Genomic DNA, 20404 nt, shown 5'->3' on the forward strand with positions numbered 1-20404 from the left:
GAAAAAGTATAATGGAAAGTTTTGTACCTCCTTATGTATTTTTTACTCACTCCAGGTTTTGACTTACAAATACTATAATGCAAAATACAGATTAAAATATTGTCATGGGAAAATGGCCTTAAAGAAATACTAATATTGTTTTCTGAAAAAGTAAAGAAAAATGTGTTTGTAAAGATTTTCATCTACCACACAATTTTGAAAATACAATTCAGGTAATCGTTTCAGTACAAGTTCATTCTGAAAATGCAGCAATTACTGTTGATTATTAAAGACTGTCAATCGTTACAAAACGTCTTATTGTATGTGCTTACAACTCCATACATTGATCTTGTGTGCTCAGCCCGTTTCATGAAACATTGCAAATGACCTTTTCAAAAATGTGGTGTTCAATGATATTATTATTTCTCTGATTTTTAAATGTTATTATAATTAGCCCTACATAACTGCTTTCTATTAATTACTATTATATTCCTGCTATCTTGTTATATTTCAATGAAAGATATAAAAAACAAAAACATATCTATGAAATAGGGAGTAAATGGAAGCAAAAAAAACAAAAACAATGCTGCATATTACAGAAAGGTTTGCATTATATTGGCTTAAGCTTTCTATTGAACCTAATATTCAATTGTATTGCAATAGGTACCAGACACAATGCTATAAGCATTCACTGTTGTGTAATGCTATCTTTAAACACCATACAAATGTTAAACACATAAGCAATCTGATTGAAACTCTGCTCTCACATAACACATTGTTGTTTTCGGTTATTCTTTTTATCCTAAACCATTAAAACACATTATATAGATCAGTGTTCATTCTTTTTGCTGTTCTAACAGCGTGACTACTAGAATAAAAGCATAATAAAATGTGATACAAAAAAAACAACTGGTAGGTGGCTGTAATACTTTTTTTTTTTCTCTATTAGGCTCTGTTCATATTAGTATCACGACTTTCTTTGTTAACGAAGTCATGGCCAGTTTGACAGATCTGTTTTAATTTAAAACCCAACAAATCCTGATGGACACCTTTAACTTGTAAGAGGATTTGTCAGATTTCCTTCAGGGTCCCAATGTTTTCAAACAAATCACAGAAAATGGGATAAAATGTACTCAAAACCACAGAAAAAGGCCATACTTACTGATACAAGGGCGGTTTAAAGGCCAATTCCCATCATGATGCAGAAAAGCCACAATCTTATATGAGTAGGGTAGCATATTTGCAAAATACTGATGACCATCCACTCCTCACACACCTATTATTCATGAGAGGGGCTTCTTAGCATTACAATTGCACACAAATAAGGCTTCTATAGGGTGTCATTCACATGGTTACATGTAGTGCACCATGCTGGATTACAGAGTTTTAGTAGGCCCATACCATTAGATCAGGCAGACTGTCCTACACCAATGGGCAGGCTCACAATGTCTTGCGAGTCCCCGACTATTTTTCTTTCCATAAAAAACACTGAAACCCAGATGGAATGGAACACAACGCTGATATGAACAGAGCTAGGGCCGGATTAACCCCTTCCCTCTTTGGCCACTTTTGACGTTCCTGACAGAGGCTCATTTTTCAAATCTGACATGTTTCAATTTATGTGGTAATAACTTTGGAATACTTTCACCTATCCAAGCGATTCTAATTTTATTTTCTCGTGACACATTGGACTTTATGATACTGGCAACATTTGCTTGATAGGTTCAGTATTTAATTGTAAAAAACACCGAAATGTAGCGAAAAATTGAAAAAATTTGCATTTTTCTAAATTTATATGTATCTGCTTGTAAGACAGGCAGTTATACCACACAAAATTGTTGCTAATTAACATCCCCCATATGTCTACTTTAAATTGGCATTGTTTTTTGAACATCCTATAATTTTTCTAGGACGTTACTAGGCTTGGAACTTTAGCAGCAATTTCTCCCATTTTCAAGAAAATGTCAAAAGGCTATTTTTACAGGGGCCAGTTCAGTTCTGAAGTAGCTTTGATGTCCTTATATATTACAAACCCCAATAAGTCACCCCATTTTAAAAACTTCACCCCTCAAAATATTTAAAACAGCATTTAGAAAGTTTCTTAACCCTTTAGACGTTTCACAGGAATTAAAGCAATGTAGTGGTGAAATTTACAAATTTCTTTTTTTTTTTGCAGAAATTCATTTTTAATCCACTTTTTTTTGTAACACAGAAAGTTTTACCAAAGAAATGCAACTCAATATTTATTGCCCAGGTTCTGCAGTTTTAAGAAATATCCCACATGTGGCCCTAGCATGCTTATGGACTGAAGCACCGGCCTTAGAAACAAAGGAGCACCTAGAGGATTTTGGGGCCTTGTTTTTATTAGAATATACTTTAGGCACCATTTAAGGTTTGAAGGGCTCGTGCGGTGCCAAAACAGTAGAAACCCCCCACAAGTGACACCATTTTGGAAACTACACCCCTTGAGGAAATTATCTAGGGGTATAGTGAGCATTTTGACCCCAAAGGTTTTTTGCAGAAATTATTGTAAGTAGGACGTGAAAATGAAAATCTAAATTTTTTTCCCAATAAAACGTAGGTTTAGCTCATTTATTTTCATTCCCACAAGGACTAAAGGAGAAAAAACACCACAACATTTGTCGAGCAGTTTCACCCGAGTAAAACAGTACCCCACATGTGGTCATAGACGGCTGTTTGGACACACGGCAGGGCTTAGAAGGAAAGAGCGCCATTTGGCTTTTGGAGCTCAATATTAGCAGTAATGGTTTGCGGAGGCCATGTTGCATTTGCAAAGCCCCTGAGGGGACAAAAAAGTGGAAACCCCCCACAAGTGACCCCATTTTGGAAACTATAACCCTTGAGTAAATTATCTATGGGTATAGTGAGCATTTTGACCATACAGGTTTTTTGCAGAAATTATTGGAAGTAGGCCGTGAAAATGAAAATCTACATTTTTTTCAAATAGGTAGGTTTTCAGAAGGGAAAGAGCACCATTTGGAGTTCAAATTTGACCGGAATGTTTTGTGGAGGCCATGTCATATTTGCAAAGCCCTTGAGAGGCCAAAACAGTGGGAATCCCCCAAATGTGACTCCATTTGGGAAACTACACCCCTCAAGGAAATTATCTATGGGTATAGTGAGCATTTTGACCCAACAGGTTTTTTGCAAAAATTATTGGAAGTAGGCCGTGAAATGAAAATCGACATTTTTTTTCAAATAAAATGTAGGTTTAGCTATGTTTTTATTCAGTTCCACATAAAATGAAGGAGAAAAAGCACCACAACATTTGTAGAGCAGTTTCTTTCGAGTAAAACAATATACCATATTTGGTTATGAACGGCTGTTTGGACACACAGCAGGGCTCAGAAGGAAAGAGCACCATTTGGAGTTCAAATTTAACCAGAATGGTTTGCTGAGGCCACGTCACATTTGCAAAGCCCCTGAGAGGCCAAAACAGTGGAAACCCCCAAGAGTGACTCCATGTGGGAAACTACACCCCTCAAGGAATTTATCTAGGGGTATAGTGAGTATTTAAAAAAAATGTGTCAATTAAAATCCATGGATGTGTGATAAACATTGAAGCACTCCTTTATGCACAGGCCAGGTTTGTTGGGGCAGGTTTCACAATGATAAGTTGTGTCTCATCTTCTCCCCCTTTTGTAACACACTTTACACCTTTTTTGGTTCCTTCCCTTTTTACCAGTGGAGGGGATTTCGCCAGGAAAATGTTGTCCTGGTACAGTACGTGGACCATCGCTTCTAGAAGTCATGGGGCCCTCCCCTTCCTGGTTCCCAAATACAAGGGCCTTGATGACCGCCTCTTGAAACTGAAGGAATGTCCCTGTCTGGCCTGCACATTGGTATAGCACATAAGAGTTATACAATTCCATCTGTACCATGTGCATGGCCAGCTTTTTCTACCACACCTTTGTTTTACGCATGGCACTGTACGGCTTCAGTACTTGATCAGAGAGATCAACCCCTCCCATGTAATTAATGTAGCCGAGGAGGCAATCTGGCTTGGGGGTCATTGTAGTGCAATCTCGGACAGGGACAGGGGTGCTGCCGCTATCATCTATTGTGGTCAACATAAGGACGTCCCTCTTGTCCTTATACTTGACCAGCGACATGTTATCATTTTGTAGTGCCCTGCTTTCTCCCTTTCTTAGGGGTTTCCCAATCAGATTTTAGAGAGGCCTCTCTGGTTTTTGAGCACGGTGCCACATGCAGCAGTACTTCTGGTGGAGAGTCATTTAAATAGTGGGATGCCGGTATAGAAGTTATCCACGTAAAGGTGATAACCCTGGTCTAGCAGTGGGTGCACCAAATCACACACTATTTTTCCACTAACTCCCATGACAGGGGGTCATACTGGCGGTTCTGTCCTGGTGTCCTTCCCTTCATAAACCCTAAACTTGTAGGTGTACCCTGAGCTGCTCTCGCACAGTTTGTACATTTTAATTCCATACCTCACCCTCTTGCTTGGCAGGTATTGGCGGAATTTTAGTCTCCCCTTAAAATTTACAAGGGACTCGTCTATTGCTATGTTCTTTTCGGGGGTGTACACTTCTTGAAATTTGGTGCAGAAATAATCAATCATTGGACTGATTTTGAATAGGCGATCGTATGTGGGGTCATCACGGGGCGGGCACTGTGCATTATCATTATAATGCAAAAATTTCAGAATTATTTCAAAACGTGTCCGAGTCATTGCCATGCGGTAAAATGGGGTGCTGTATAAAATGTCCACACTCCCGTATTGCCTAATCTCTGGCTTTTTTAATAAGCCCATATGTAGGACAAGGACCGAAAATGTCATCATCCGCTGCCTCTATGGGGGTCCACCTAGCAAATGATGACATGGGGTTTTGGGCTGAAAATTGCTGGGTGTATAAATTTGTCTGGGCCACCATTAAATTAACAAAATCCTCAGAGAAAAAGAGCTTGAAATAGTCTATTTCTGCGAGGCCTACAGTCTCCAATCAAATTCTTGAGCTCCCTGTGAAGTCCGGAATATGAGGCTCATAATTATCAGGGGGTGGGTTCCACATGGTATCACTCATTTGGGGGGTTGCCTCAGCTGATGTCCTGGGTCGTCTTTGCCAGGGTTCCTCATCACTGGATGAGGATGATGATCAGGAGGTCAATAGGAATGGGGCAATTTCCTCTTCTCCCTCGCTGGCTTAATAGACCCTTTGAGATGATTGGGACATTTTTATTAGGGGGTATGTAGTGCTTCAACACGTGTAATACTCAATTTATTTTTATAGAGGTGGTTGTGTATGTTGTGCTTTTACACGTGTATATGAAATTTTTTAGGAAAAAAAAAAAGGAAGAGAAGAAAAAGAAGAATAAGAAAAATTTAGGAGAAAGAAATTTACCGCACGTTCTATATAGAACTGTAAAAAAAATTGAGCTACAACTGTGTCAGTACGCTATCAAAAATTTAGTGACGAACTTCAGTTAAAAAAAACTGAATGTCCGTCACTAAACGGACGCTAACTATAATCTGTAAATTTATACTAAAACTGTCGCTACGCTCTCAAAAATCTAGTGACCGAATTTCAGTTAAAAAAACCGTAATGTCCGTCACTAACTGACCCTAACTATAAGCTGTAAATTTATACTAAAACTGTCGCTACGCTATCAAAAATTTAGTGACCGAACTTCAGTTAAAAAAAACTGAATGTCCGTCACTAAACGGACGCTAACTATAAGCTGTAAATTTTTGCTAAAACTGTCGCTACGCTATCAAAAGTTTAGTGAACGAACTTCAGTTAAAAAAAACCTGAATGTCCGTCACTAAAAGGACGCTCACTATAACGCTATAAATTTACACTAACTATCGCTACGCTATCAAAAATTTAGTGAACAAACTTCAGTTAAAAAAACTGAATGTCCGTCACTAAATGGACGCTAACTAGAAGCTGTAAATTTACTCAAACTGTATAAAAAATATATAGCTATAACTTCTGCTATATATTTTTTTTACAAAACGGACGCTACTCTAATGCCCTAACGCTACTCTTTTTTTTTTTTACAGTTTTATAAAAACAAAAAAAAGGGCAAAAAAAAAACCTGCATAAACAAATTACCACTAAGGCTGATTATTAGACTCAGGACTCAGTGGCCACAGGGTGCAAGACAAAATAAGGTGCAGTAAAAAAAAAAGGCAAAAAAATAAAAACCTGCGCCTATAATTGAGCAGAGATGCCGATTAGTGATAATGGTCACTGATCAACGCTAAGCGGCCACAGGAAGCACACATTGAAATTGTGCGGGTAGAAAAAGATGAGAAAAAACCTTACATCAAGAAAAATGACCACGGATGCTGATCAGTGATGGCGGTCACTGATTGACACTCAGTGGCAGCAGGGCGAACAGGGAGGTGCAAAAATACAAAAAATAAGCCCTGTGTTAGGGATCTGCCAGGTACTACGTCTAGGTATACTCCTGGGATTAATCAATCCACACCTGAGGCCAGACCTCTTAGACTGACACCGGCTCCCACAAACCAGGGTGGCAGGCTCAGGAGTGGGAGAGCCTATCGCGGCCTGGTCAGTCGGAGTTAGCTCCGCCCCCTGTCCTTTATTACCTGCCGTGTTCTCTTCCTCAGTGCTTGTAATTCTTCTGGATTCCTGGCCCCACTGCTGCTTGCTTCAGCCTGCTTCTGCCGTGCTTCTGCCTTGCTGCAGTTCCGCTTAACCTGCTTCGCTTTGCCCCTGGCTTGCTTCCTTCTCCGTGCTCACGTTGGTATACTCCACTTCATCCTGGTCCTGACTACTCATTCACCGCTCCGTTTCCTCGCGGCGTTCCGTGGGCTACTGCCCCTTCCCTTGCGTGTTCCCTGTTTGTTCTCCCGTGCACTTAGACAGCGTAGGGACCGCCGCCCAGTTGTACCCCGTCGCCTAGGGCGGGTCGTTGCAAGTAGGCAGGGACAGGGTGGTGGGTAGATTAGGGCTCACTTTCCCTTGACCTCCTTCCTGCCATTACATAATTACAAGCCCATACCTAATCTACCATTTCTCCTACGCTGACGCTATCATGGACCCCCTTGAGACCCTGACCCAGCAGATGCAGGGCCTCTCCCTACAGGTCCAGGCCCTGGCCCAGAGGGTCAACCAGGGTGACGCTGCCTTGGTAGTACCCCTCACCTCACCTCTAGAACCCGACCTCAAGTTACCTGACCGGTTCTCAGGGGACCGTGAGACGTTTCTCTCCTTCCGGGAGAGTTGCAGACTGTATTTCCGCCTAAAACCCCACTCCTCAGGTTCCGAGAACCAGCGGGTGGGTATCATCATATCCCGACTCCAGGAAGGGCCCCAAGAGTGGGCCTTCTCCTTGGCTCCTGACGCCCCTGAACTTTCCTCTGTTGATCGTTTTTTCTCTGCCCTCGGACTCATTTACGACGAGACTGACAGGACTGCTTTGGCCGAGAGTCAGCTGGTGACCTTACGTCAGGGTAGGAGACCGGTTGAGGAATACTGTTCTGATTTTAGAAAGTGGTGCGTAGCTTCTCGGTGGAACGACCCGGCCCTAAGGTGCCAGTTTAGGTTAGGATTATCTGACAGGTTATGGCCCTAGCAGTACGACTTGACCGACGTCTCAGGGAACGTCAGCTTGAACGTTTCAATGTGCTCCCCTCTGACTTTTCTGCGATCCCCCCCGAGGTCCCGTCTCCTCGCCCCTCCACGGAGGACTCGGAGGTACCTATGCAACTCGGGGCCTCCATGTCCCCTCGACAATGTAGGGAGTTTCGCAGAATGAATGGTCTCTGCTTCTACTGTGGGGACGACAAGCATCTATTGAACACCTGTCCCAGGCGCAAGAATAAAAAGCCGGAAAACTTCCGCGCCTAAGTGATCATCGGGGAGGTCACTTGGGCGCACAGGTATTTCCCGTTAATGTGAAACGCAATAAAATGTTGCTTCCCTTTCAGGTCTCGTTTGCTGGCCGGTCTGCCACGGGCAGTGCTTTCGTGGATTCTGGCTCATCTGCTAATATCATGTCTGTGGAATTTGCTATGTCTCTAAAAATGCCTTTTATTGATTTACCTTATCCTATCCCTGTAGTAGGTATCGACTCCACTCCTCTTGCTAATGGTTATTTTACTCAGCATACTCCTGTTTTTGAACTCCTGGTTGGCTCCATGCATTTGGAGCAGTGCTCTGTACTGGTGATGCAGGGATTATCGTCCGATCTGGTATTAAGTCTTCCCTGGTTGCAGTTGCATAATCCCACGTTTGATTGGAATACTGGGGATCTCACCAAATGGGGTAGTGAATGTCTGATGTCATGTCTTTCTGTTAACTCTATTTCTCCCCGGGAGGAGGTAAACACGCTTCCTGAGTTTGTTCAGGACTTCGCCGATGTGTTTTCTAAGGAGGCCTCCGAGGTGTTGCCCCCCCATAGAGATTACGATTGCGCCATCGATTTGGTGCCTGGTGCCAAGCTTCCTAAGGGTAGGATATTTAATCTTTCATGTCCTGAACGTGAAGCTATGAGGGTGTATATCCAAGAATGCCTGGCCAAGGGTTTCATTCGCCCCTCGACTTCTCCTGTAGGTGCTGGCTTCTTCTTCGTGGGGAAGAAGGATGGTGGTCTTAGGCCATGCATTGATTATCGTAACCTGAATAAGGTCACCGTAAGGAACCAGTACCCTCTTCCTTTGATTCCGGATCTTTTTAATCAGGTTCAGGGAGCCCAATGGTTTTCTAAGTTCGATCTACGGGGGGCATATAACCTTATCCGCATCAAAGAGGGGGATGAGTGGAAAACTGCGTTCAACACACCCGAGGGTCATTTCGAATACCTGGTCATGCCCTTTGGGTTGTGTAATGCCCCTGCTGTCTTCCAGAATTTTATTAATGAAATCCTGAGAGATTACCTGGGTAATTTTCTTGTTGTGTACCTTGATGACATACTGGTGTTTTCCAAGGACTGGTCCTCCCATGTGGAGCATGTCAGGAAGGTGCTCCAGGTCCTTCGGGAGAATAATCTGTTTGCTAAGACTGAAAAATGTGTCTTTGGGGTACAGGAGATACCATTTTTGGGTCAAATCCTCACTCCTCATGAATTCCGCATGGACACTGCCAAGGTTCAGGCTGTGGCGGAATGGGTCCAACCTGCCTCCCTTAAGGCGTTACAGTATTTTTTAGGGTTCGCCAACTATTACAGGAGATTTATTGCCAACTTCTCGGTCGTCGCTAAGCCTCTTACGGACCTTACTCGCAAGGTTGCTGATGTCCTCCATTGGCCCCCTGAGGCCGTCCAGGCCTTTGAGACCCTCAAGAAGTGCTTTATCTCGGCCCCCGTGCTGATTCAGCCCAACCAAGAGGAGCCATTTATTGTGGAGGTTGACGCATCCGAGGTGGGAGTGGGGACCGTCTTGTCCCAGGGTACCAGCTCCCTCACCCATCTCCGCCCCTGTGCTTACTTCTCTAGGAAGTTTTCGCCCATGGAGAGTAACTATGATATTGGCAACCGCAAACTTCTAGCCATTAAATGGGCTTTTGAAGAGTGGCGGCACTTCCTGGAGGGGGCCAGACACCAGGTAACGGTCCTTACTGATCACAAGAATCTGGTTTTCCTAGAATCGGCCCGGAGGCTTACTCCTAGACAAGCTCGGTGGGCACTATTCTTTACCAGATTTAATTTCTTGGTTACCTATAGGGCTGGGTCCAAGAATATTAAGGCTGATGCTCTGTCACGTAGTTTCATGGCCAATCCTCTTTCCGAGAAGTATCCTGCTTGTATTTTACCCCCTGGTATAATCGTTTCTGCCACGGATTCTGATTTAGCTTCTGATATCGCGGCTGATCAGGGTTCAGCTCCCGGGAACGTCCCTGGGGACAAACTGTTTGTTCCCCTGCAATACCGGCTAAGGGTACTCAGGGAAAACCATGACTACGCTCTATCTGGTCATCCTGGCATCTTGGGCACCAAACACCTCATTACCAGAAACTATTGGTGGCCTGGGTTGCCTAAAGACGTTAGGGCTTACGTCGCCGCTTGTGAGGTTTGCGCTAGGTCCAAAACCCCTAGGTCCCGACCTGCGGGCCTACTACGTTCCTTGCCCATTCCCCAGAGACCTTGGACCCATATCTCCATGGATTTTATCACCGATTTGCCCCCATCTCAGGGCAAGTCGGTGGTGTGGGTGGTAGTAGACCGCTTCAGCAAGATGTGCCACTTTGTTCCCCTTAAGAAGCTACCTAACGCCAAGACGTTAGCTTCTTTGTTTGTGAAACACATCCTGCGTCTCCATGGGGCCCCAGTCAATATCGTTTCTGACAGAGGGGTACAATTTGTTTCCTTATTTTGGAGAGCTTTTTGTAAAAAGTTGGAGATTGATCTGTCCTTCTCCTCCGCCTTCCATCCCGAAACTAACGTCCAAACGGAAAGGACTAACCAATCCCTGGAACAATATTTAAGGTGTTTCATCTCTGACTGTCAATTCGATTGGGTCTCATTCCTTCCCCTTGCTGAATTTTCCCTGAATAACCGGGTCAGTAACTCGTCAGGGGTCTCCTCCGTTTCCCCTGGTTGTTCCAATAATCCTGAGGTAGAGGATGTTCATCGGGAACTGTGCACAGTCTGGGCCCAGGTTCAGAAGAACCTAGAGGTGTCCCAGAGCGCACAAAAGATTCAGGCTGATAGTAGACGTTCTGCTAACCCCCGGTTTGTCGTCGGGGATTTGGTCTGGTTGTCGTCCAGGAACTTGCGCCTTAAGGTCCCGTCCAGGAAGTTTGCTCCCCGATTTATTGGACCTTATAAGATCATTGAAGTCCTCAACCCTGTATCCTTCCGTCTGGAGCTGCCCCCATCCTTTCGTATACATGACGTCTTCCATGCCTCCCTCCTTAAACGCTGCTCCCCGTCCTGGTCCCCCTCGAGGAAACCTCCTGTTCCCGTTCTCACCCCTGAGGGGGTGGAATTCGAGGTGGCCAAGATTATGGACAGTAGGATGGTCCAGGGCTCCCTCCAGTACCTGGTCCATTGGAGAGGACTTGGGTACCTGCTCGTGATGTTCACGCTGGGGTATTGATGAGGAGGTTCCACCTTCTCTTCCCTACTAAACCGGGTCCTCTTAGTAAGGGTCCGGTGGCCCCTCATAAAAGGGGGAATACTGTTAGGGATCTGCCAGGTACTACGTCTAGGTATACTCCTGGGATTAATCAATCCACACCTGAGGCCAGACCTCTTAGACTGACACCGGCTCCCACCAACCAGGGTGGCAGGCTCAGGAGTGGGAGAGCCTATCGCGGCCTGGTCAGTCGGAGTTAGCTCCGCCCCCTGTCCTTTATTACCTGCCGTGTTCTCTTCCTCAGTGCTTGTAATTCTTCTGGATTCCTGGCCCCACTGCTGCTTGCTTCAGCCTGCTTCTGCCGTGCTTCTGCCTTGCTGCAGTTCCGCTTAACCTGCTTCGCTTTGCCCCTGGCTTGCTTCCTTCTCCGTGCTCACGTTGGTATACTCCACTTCATCCTGGTCCTGACTACTCATTCACCGCTCCGTTTCCTCGCGGTGTTCCGTGGGCTACTGCCCCTTCCCTTGCGTGTTCCCTGTTTGTTCTCCCGTGCACTTAGACAGCATAGGGACCGCCGCCCAGTTGTACCCCGTCGCCTAGGGCGGGTCGTTGCAAGTAGGCAGGGACAGGGCGGTGGGTAGATTAGGGCTCACTTTCCCTTCACCTCCTTTCTGCCATTACACCCTGTGCCAAAAATTGGCGGTCAGTGATGGCGGTCACTGATCCGCTCTCAGCGGCCACAAGACGTAAAAAGTGGAGGAGTGGGCGGGAGGAGTACAGGGATAAGAAGTTTAGGGACAAAGCAAGAGCTGCTGCTAAAAAAAAAAATCAGCAGCAGCACAGATGATGATGATTGTTCACTCTACAGCAGGAAGCAGTCGGATGTAGACGTCACAGCAGGATCACAGCACAGAAGGCCTCAGAACCGGTAAGTATGTCTCACAGACCGTAATACCAGCTCTGCTCACCGTTCCTAACCGGAATGAGGTGGGTAGAGCTGGTGAAGGGTGTTTCACACACCCGCCATGGCTGTGATTTGTCGGTCGGTGCAGACCAACCAATCGTAGCGATGGGGGGGTGGCATCACCGCCACCTTGTCAGATTGGTGCTGTCCTAGGCAGCACCAATCACCACCATATCACTGTGGCACAGTGATTGACGAAAGCCGCATATGGCCTCATTTGGCCGGTCTGAATTAACCGGCCAATTGCAGCGATCATCGATGCGGGACGGATAAGCCACCCCCCTAGCCCTCGTGTAGAGATGGCCTGCTGTTATGAACAGTAGCCATCTTTACTTTGTAACTTTTATTTTTTACACTTTAAACCCTTCTTCATTTGGCATATGGATACGGCAATTTGCGGGTAGTCGTGGCTTTCCATGACGTATCCATATGGCAAATGTCGGAACGGGGTTAAGGTTGGTGGGGGCCACCACCTAACACTGAAACCCCATCTCATACTCTATCACAGCCCCATTTTAATGGTGGTGCCAGATATGCATGTACTAAAGTTCATATTAGTTATAGAGACAGCTTTAAATGTTGATAACAATAAGGCCACTGCCATTAACTTCTCACATATTTTCTCATGACCTAAAAAAGAGTTGTTAAAGTTGCACAACCCCTTTTATTACAAGATAATTATTATAATTAAAAGAGTTGTCCGGGGTTAAAAAAATGTATGTTTTTCTTTTTCTCAAAAAATAGTACCATTCTTGTCGATGGGCTTTGTCTGGTACTACAGATGCACATGAATAAAGTGCTGCTGTTTTTAGGGAATAAAAAGCAGACTTTTTTTTCTAATCCCAGAAAACCCTATAAATTACACTAAATAGAGATTCATATTTATACTATACTATACATAAATTTATCAAAGCATTAAGACAACGTTTTCAACCACACGGTATCTGATTGGATGCCTTCCAAATTTTATTTTAGCACTGATACTAAAAATCTTCATACTGAATTACACTGATAACTGAAAATAAAGTATTAAATATAGAATATTTAATATGCTGCATATTATATCAAATATATTTATTCAGAGATGTAATCTGAATTCTGTATTGTTAGGTAAACCTGCTAGCTAATAGCACCAATATATGTGGATTTTTATTGTTTGAAAAAGTAATAGAGAAGCATGAAATCAATAAACGCGACAACAAGCCTTGACAAAGTAGATATGGATTGTGCTAATGAGACTAAAATTAGCTCCATAAACGTGACATGTTCTATTATCTTAAGGAAGAGAATGCTAGAAACGGAAATGAAGCTAAAACCGTTAACAAAAACTGTGTTAATTGGCATATGAATGTACAGTGATAATCTCAGACAGGAATCCAATAACTGACAAATCAAAGGCTTTGTTCAGCTTAAAAAAGAGGCCTGTAAACCAATTAATCTCTAAAACACTTACATGGGATACAATGTATTAAACAATTGAGTTTTCACTTTTACTTAAAAAATCTTTTTTGCATGTACAAAGCTGATTGTAGTGTAGAGACTATCGTCATTTGCTAATAAGTTGTCATTTATGATACGATTCTGTGTAGTAGAACATAAAAAAAAAGTCAACTTATTCAGACTAGGGCGAAAGGAGGCTTCACTCTCCCTGACGTCTATACCTACTATGTAGCTATCGACTTATCCCAGTTGCTCCAACTGACTTTTCAATCCGCTCCTCACAAAGACATTAAATATCTCTAAGGCCATCACTAGAGATGAGCGAACCGGGACAACCGAACCCGGTTTCGGTCCGAACTTCCGGTAAAGTTCGGTTCGCAGCGAATCCGAACTTCACCGGGTTCGGCCGAACCCGTTTTGACCGAACCCGGTCAAAAACATTATACAAATCGGCAGCCACTTATCTCTATCAATCACTGATAGAGAAAAGAGGCTGCTGATTAAAAATAAAATAAAAAGCATTTCATACGTACCCGGTCGTTGTCTTGTTGACGAGTCCCTCTTCTTCCTCCAGTCCGACCTTTTCTGACGCGGCAGCCTGTGATTGGCTGCAGAGGCCTCTGCAGCCTGTGATTGGCTGCAGAGGCCGCGGCAGCCTGTGATTGGCTGCAGCGCTCACATGGGCTGCATCGTCATCAAGGAATGTCGGGCCGGATGTCGAGAGGGACGCGTCACCAAGGCAACGGCCAGGAGACCGGACTGGAGGAAGCAGAAAGTTCTCGGTAAGTATGAACGTCTTTTTTTTTACAGGTACTGTGATCGGTAGTCACTGTCCAGGGTACTGAAACAGTTACTGCCGATCAGTTAACTCTTTCAACACCCCGGACAGTGACTATTTAGGGTATGTGCACACACACTAATTACGTCCGTAAATGACGGACGTATTTCGGCCGCAAGTACCGGACCGAACACAGTGCAGGGAGCCGGGCTCCTAGCATCATAGTTATGTACGATGCTAGGAGTCCCTGCCTCTCTGCAGGACAACTGTCCCGTACTGTAATCATGTTTTCAGTACGGGACAGTAGTTCCACGGAGAGGCAGGGACTCCTAGCATCGTACATAAATATGATGCTAGGAGCCCGGCTCCCTGCAGGGTGTTCGGTCCGGTACTTGCGGCCGAAATACGTCCGTCAATTACGGACGTAATTAGTGTGTGTGCACATACCCTTACTGACGTCGCCTAGCAACGCTGCCGTAATGACGGGTGCACACATGTAGCCACCCGTCATTACGGGGCCTCATGCACACGACCATAAAAACACCCGTTATCACGTGTCGTAATTACGACCCGAAATAGCGGGCCCATAGACTTCTGTTAGCCACGGGTACCTTCCCGTTTTCTCACGGGAAGGTGCCCGTGCCGTTAAAAAGATAGAACATGTTCTATTTTTTTATTTTACGGGCCGTGCTCGTAATTACGACTCGTAACTACGAGCACGGCCGGCCGGCCACGGGCAGCCGGCCGCTTTTGCGAACCGTGCTGTCATTATAATTATAGCAGCACGGCCCGTAAAATAGAAAAATAGAACATGTTCTATTTTTTTAACGGCACGGGCACCTTCCCGTGAGAATACGGAAAGGTACCCGTGGGTAACAGAAGTCTATGAGCCCGTTATTGCGGGTCGTAATTACGACCCGCAATAACGGGTGTTTTTACGGTCGTGTGCATGATGGGAGCACGGGTCGGAAAAACGAACGGCTGCCCGTGCTCATCTCCTGAAATAATCTGTGCTGCCTTAAACTCTGTGGACAGGTCAGGATCCTGTTTCTTTTAAATGCTGCTAGGGAACCCGCTCGATCCACTATATAAGGCTACGCTACAGTGCAGCATTTAAAAGAAACAGGATCCTGACCTGTCCACAGAGTTTAAGGCAGCACAGAGTATTTCAGGAGATGAGCGTGCAGATTCAGTGCTGTTGTGAACTCTGCTCTTACCATTACGTAGCTCTCAGTCTGTTACCTCTCCTCCACTCCTGTCCTCAAGAACACCTTCACATGATTGGCAAGTCACCACGTAATGGTAAGAGCAGAGTTCACAGCAGCACAGAGTATTTCAGGAGATGAGCGTGCGGATCTTGTGCGTGGTGGTGACTTGCCAATCATGTGAACGTGTTATAGAGGACAGGAGTGGAGGAGATGTAACAGACTGAGCTACGTAATGGTAAGAACAGAGTTCACAGCAGCACAGAGTATTTCAGGAGAGGAGCGTGCAGATTCAGTGCTGCTGTGAACTCTGCTCTTACCATTACGTAGCTCAGTCTGTTACCTCTCCTCCACTCCTGTCCTCAATAACACCTTCACATGATTGGCAAGTCACCACCCCGCACAAGATCCGCACGCTCATCTCCTGAAATACTCTGTGCTGCTGTGAACTCTGCTCTTACCATTACGTGGTGACTTGCCAATCATGTGAAGGTGTTCTTGAGGACAGGAGTGGAGGAGAGGTAACAGACTGAGAGCTACGTAATGGTAAGAGCAGAGTTCGCAGCAGCACTGAATCTGCACGCTCATCTCCTGAAATACTCTGTGCTGCCTTAAACTCTATGGACAGGTCAGGATCCTGTTTCTTTTAAATGCTGCACTGTAGCGCAGCCTTATATAGTGGATCGAGCGGGTTCCCCAGCAGCATTTAAAAGAAACCGTGTTTGTGTATATATGTGTGTTTGGGTATGTGACTTTGTCTGTTTTTGTTTTTATATGTGTGTGTGTATATATGGGTGTGTTTGTGTATATGTGTTTTGTGTATATGTTTGTGTATATATGGGTGTATTTGTGTATATGTTTGTGTGTAGATGTTTGTGTGTGTTTTTGTATATGTGTGTATATGGGTGTGTGTTTGTGTGTATATATGGGTGTGTTTGTGTATATGTGTTTGTGTATATGTGTGTTTGGGTATGTGTGTTTTTGTTTGTATATGTGTTTGTGTATATGTGTTCGTGTATGTGTGTATAACTGTGTGTGTGTGTGTGTTTGGATATGTGTGTTTTTGTTTGTATATGTGTGAGTTCGTGTATATGTGTGTGTTTGTCTGTTTATGTGTGTGTGTATATCTTGTTGTGTTTGTGTATATATGTGTGTGTCTGTGTATGGTTGTTTGTTTGTGTGTGCGTGTATATATGTGTGTAGGTGAGTAGAAGTATTGGTATTGTTCACATTGATAACTGTTTTTTTATGTTGTTGCAGATTTTGATGTACCGATTGGACTACATCTTCGATTCGTTGGACTACTGCGTAGATCTGCGTTTTTTCAAATTTTAATAAAATGGTTAACGAGGGTTTTGTTGGGGATTTCTTATTTCAATAAAAAAGAATTGTCTTTGTGTTTTTTTTTCAAACTTTATTAGTGCCTAGATAATGGCAGTTGGCTGATTGACAGCGTCCATTATTAAGGCGGTACTTAGTGTTAGCCGGTGCAGAGGCTAGCACTAACCACCCATTATTACCCCGGTACCCACCACCACCAGGGGTGCCGGGAAGAGCTTGGTACGATCCAGTACCCGACCATCTGTTGTGATGGTCGGGTACTGGGGCGGCCGTAGGCTGGTATTATGAGGCTGGGAAGGGCCAAAATCAGTGGACCTTCCCACCCTTGTAATGCTAGGCTGCTGCTGCTGTGTTGTATCGGGCTGGTTATAAAAATGGGGGGGACCCCCACGTCGTTTTTTTTGTGGAATTTAACAAATTTAGCAATAGACGGGTCCCCCACATTTTTAATAACCAGCCATATACAAGGCCGCAGCAGTCTGGCATTACATGGGTGGGAAGGGCCACTGGTTTTGTCCATTCCCAGGCTAATAACACTGTGTTGTATGTGGCTGGTTATGATAAATTGGGTGGAACCCCATGTCTTTTTAAAAAAAAAAATGTAAATAAATAAATAATTTAAAAAAATGACGTGGGGTCCCCCCCACTTTTATAACCAGCCAGATACAACACAGCAGCAGCAGCCTAGCATTACAAGGGTGGGAAGGTCCACTGTTTTTGGCCCTTCCCAGCCTCATAATACCAGCCTGCGGCCGCCCCAGGACCCGACCATCACAACAGATGGTCGGGTACTGGATCGTACCTGGCTCTTCCCGACACCCCTGGTGGTTTTGGGTACCGGGGTAATAATGGTGGTTAGTGTTAGCCTCTGCACCGGCTAACACTAAGCCTCGCATTAGTAATGGATGTTGTCACTCAGACAGCGGCCATTACTAAAGTGGTAATAATAAAATTTGAAAAGAAAAAGACAAAGATATAGATAAAATATTTTATTGAAATAAAGCACCCCCAACACAACCCTCATTAACCATTTTATTGTAGAAAAAAAAAACGTCATCTAAGTAGTCCTCGAAACCGACGTAGTCCAAACACCAAACCTGTAAAAAAATAAAATAATGAAATAAAACATGTCGTAGGCTTAGATTCAGTTTAAGGTGTGATACTGACTGTTATACCATGTATAGAAGCCTGCCGTGAAGTTGACTTAGATACAGGGCGCCAGCAGACAGTATCATACATGGCCATACATACATATATACAAATATACATATATACAAACATACATACATATATACAAGCATGCACATATATACATGCAAATATACATACATGCAAACATACACACATATATACATGCAAACTATCATACATACATGCATACACACACACATGAAAACATACATACATACAAACAAACATGCAAAGATACATACATACATATATACAAGCATGCACAAATATACATGCAAACATAAATACATGCAAACATAATTACATACATGCACATATATATAAACATACATGCAAACATACATGCAAAAATAAAAACATGCAAACATACATACATGCACATATATACATACATACATGACAACATACATACAAACATACATGACAACATACATACATGCAAACATACATACACACATGCAAACATATATACATGCAAATATACATACAAACATGCACATGTATACATACATGCCAACATACATGCAAACATACATGCACATATATACATACATACATGACAACATACATGCAAATATACATACATACACACATGCACATATATACATACATGCCAACATACATGCACATATATACATACATGACAACATACATACATATATATATACACACATGCAAATATACATACAAACATGCATACATACATGCAAACATACATTCATGCAAACACACATACATGCAAACATACATACATACAAATATACATACACACATGCACATATATACATACATGACAACATACATACATACATACATGACAACATACATGCAAAAATACATACATGCAAACATACATACATACATGCAAATATATACATGCAAATATACATACAAACATGCACATATATACATACATGCCAACATACATGCACAGATATACATACATGACAACATACATACATGCCAACATACATACATACATACATACATGCCAAAAAATAATAATAATACGTTCATACTTACTTTCCTCCTGTCCGGCCTCCAGCGATGACGTTTCATTCATGTCGCCGCTGCAGCCTGTGATTGGCTGCAGAGGCGGTCACGTGGGATGAAGCGTCATCCTGACGTGCGTGACCGCCACTACAGCCTGTGATTGGCTGCAGCGGCGAAAGGGATGAAACGTCATCGCTGGAGGCCGGACAGGAGGAAAGTAAGTACGAACGTATAATTTTTATTTTTTTATTACATTTAAATGGTATTTTCCGCGCGCCGAGCATGTACTGTGAAGGTTGCTGAAAGAGTTAGTGCAGCCCATTAACTCTATCAGCACCCTGGACAGTAGCATGCTCGGCGCACGTAAGTGACAGGTTCGGTCAGAACTAGTTCGGTCCGAACCGAACTTTTTTGTGAAATTCGGCGAACTAGCCGAACCGAACTTTTGATAAGTTCGCTCATCTCTAGCCATCACAATCAGCCTTATCTGCGGGCGCCTGCTTTCCCATCCATGAAATAGCAAATCACTAGATCTATCACCAGAGAAAAACTATAGGTTTAGCAAAACAGACAGAAGTTACATGGTCTGCCCCCTCTCTACGATGCCACTGCACCTGTCACCTTCCTACCTGTTGAAGCGGCCCATAAAGACCTCCCGGCCTTGGACCTCTCTTATAGATATAACTTTCAATCCTACCTCCTTAAGTTGAGTTTACACGTTGCGGATTTGTCGCAGATTTTGTAGCGGTTTTGACGCAGATTTCACCCATTTGCATTGCAAAGTGTAAAATCTGCGCTGAAAATCGGCGTCAAATCCGCAACATGTGAACTCAGCCTTACACTGTCAACTGAGGGAAATTGAAGATATAATACCCAGCTCAGTCACAAATAACTTCTCCTTTTTACAAAAACGTTCCTTTAGGCAACACTGTAGATTCCTAGCCAGATTGCTAACCGCTCCTCTTAGAAACCCCAATTGGCTCGGAAAAAAAATACTTGCTATTCCCAAATTTAACCTCTAAACTGCTTTCAAAGCTTTGTACGGAAGTGCTAGAAAATCTCCTCTCCTGGGAAACCATTATATCTCAAGGCATGGGAATTAAAATTCGACCAAAAAATAAACATTGCATTGGTGGCCGGTGGCCCAAATAACATAGACACCTTTCATCTCATGTAATACTTAAACCTTACTTACAGCTCCAGAATAGGGTTACAGGTCATGTATTTTTTTTATATAAATAAAGTTACAATTATTTAAAAGGGTTGTCTACTTGTATTAGAAGGGTCCCATGACAATATCACACCTGGGAGTGCTTCTAAGAATAGTCAAAATATTTGATGAAATTGATTCCTACATATCTGACTGACATAATACTTTTAGAGTTTTTAGTCCAAAGCTCTGTTAAGATCTAGTATTTTTCCCTATAATCCCTATATAACTTGGTAAATGCCACTGACCCACAGTACACGGTGTCACTGAACCT

The 20404-nt window shown here is 43.6% G+C and overlaps 1 protein-coding gene across 1 annotated transcript in view; it reads right to left on the minus strand.

Annotated features, from left to right (window-relative positions):
- The window catches only part of CSMD1 (CUB and Sushi multiple domains 1), a 1675903-nt gene that overhangs the window by 193248 nt on the left and 1462251 nt on the right, over positions 1 to 20404 (minus strand). The gene's annotated exons all lie outside the window — the stretch shown is intronic.

The sequence above is a fragment of the Rhinoderma darwinii genome, chromosome 4 (genome assembly GCF_050947455.1).
Source record: "Rhinoderma darwinii isolate aRhiDar2 chromosome 4, aRhiDar2.hap1, whole genome shotgun sequence".
Taxonomy (NCBI): domain Eukaryota; kingdom Metazoa; phylum Chordata; class Amphibia; order Anura; family Rhinodermatidae; genus Rhinoderma; species Rhinoderma darwinii.